The sequence below is a fragment of the Antennarius striatus genome, chromosome 9 (genome assembly GCF_040054535.1).
Source record: "Antennarius striatus isolate MH-2024 chromosome 9, ASM4005453v1, whole genome shotgun sequence".
Classification (NCBI taxonomy): domain Eukaryota; kingdom Metazoa; phylum Chordata; class Actinopteri; order Lophiiformes; family Antennariidae; genus Antennarius; species Antennarius striatus.
In genome coordinates, this window is record NC_090784.1 from 13,334,797 (window position 1) to 13,336,545 (window position 1,749).

The following is a 1,749-nucleotide window of genomic DNA, read 5'->3' on the forward strand; positions in this document are numbered from 1 at the left end:
ATCATTAGGCTTATGTCATTCTTCCTTCCTTACACCTTTAAAAATGCTTCCTTGCTTGTATAACTGACTCTGGGGAGGGGCAGCGCGTAGGGGTTTGGGTTCCGTTATTTTTTCTGCCTTTGTAACAGCTCATTTAAAATTACAAGGGCATGAAGTAAAAGACAGATGGAATCTACTTAAGAGGGAGTCAGTGTCTAATTGAACTCAGGACTTCCCAGTGTAATTCAATTCTAATGCTTTACAATAATAGCGTAGCCACCATTGTTATTGTGAATGTTCTCAGGGTGGTGTATGGCAGAGAGCAACATTAGACTGAGTGAACTCTTCCAGAGCACATCAATCCAATCCCATGAACTGAGTCTGCTGTGAAATTGCATAAGCTTGGTTTAAAACGACCTGCACAAGTAATATATCACCTTCTTGAAGCTCACCTTATCATGACTGCTTTAATACTGCAACAAGAAGCCTTAATTGCTCGCATCAAAGACATATGGAAAGTCTTTTAAACCATGTTTAAAAAGTAACGATGATCCTGTGAAAGTAAAGGGCTGAGTTATAGGCCGTAGTGTGGGAAAAGTAAGTTGGGATACTTGAGAGAATGAATTTAAAATTAGTGCAGGCTAGTGGAATTTATATCCAGCTAATGCATCACTCATAATGCATTGCAAAGTTTGATGCAGACGCAAAGGTGTGGAAGTACAGCAAAAAACTTAGTGGGGACTGTAGGCCAGAAAATGATAAGATGTATAACCAGAATAACCTTGTATGATCATTCAGGCAAAAGCTTCAGTGTGCACTGAGCTAATTGCAAATCCAAATTAAATGCTATGCAAATGAAAGGGTCAGGAGAATCACACCAGCATCAATGTGAAAAAAAAAAAGTCTTGTAAGCAAGCGAACACTCAAATCCCAAACTGATAATTTGCCTCCTTAGCTAAAAAGTTAGTAGCAACTAAGCATTAGACTGAGCATTACCATTAGTAGATAATGCTGAGCTAAATATGTTTTCTAACTGTCTGTACACTCAAGTTTTACTTCACCTGTTTGTGCATTTTCAACTTTCTGATGATGCTTCACGTGTCTGATTATGCTTCATCTGATTATGCTTCATACAGCTGATGTTGCATGTAGAAATACTTTTGTTTGGGCCTCATCTGAAGTTACTGTAACTGCAGGTCATGACAAATATGTCTCAGCAGCATCAAGTGAGCTCAAGCTGGTATTATTGCAGTGTCATCTGTGTCACTGTACACCTGATGTGTTAACAAAAATATGAGAGGAACCAGCTCTTCCTCCATTGCCGTTTCTTCACAGAAAATGTAAAAAAAAAAAAAAAAGAAATAAAGTCAAAGCTAGTCAAAGTTTCAAGTTTTCAACAATTCTCAAAAACATCCTAGAATGAGTTTCAATGTCTAATCCAATACTTGTTTGTTATCTAAATGTGACTTGGGTCCAAATCTCCGCTTCAAGGGCGTGGTGAGTATGGGTATGTGTGTGACATGGCCCGCACACTTTCTGGATCTATCCCGTGTCCTCTAGCACAAATTTTGTGGCAACTCCTATTGTTTATTCAGATATAAAACCACAGAAGTGGAGTAGGGTTTGAGCATTACTCACTCAGAATCTTCCGATGCGATCACGCTATTGGTGCACATACTCTAGCCTGAAGAAAATATAAGCAAATATAAGGTAGATGATTGTGTCTTCTGAACAATGTATAAATAATCTGCAAAGTGCAAAACAGCAGGG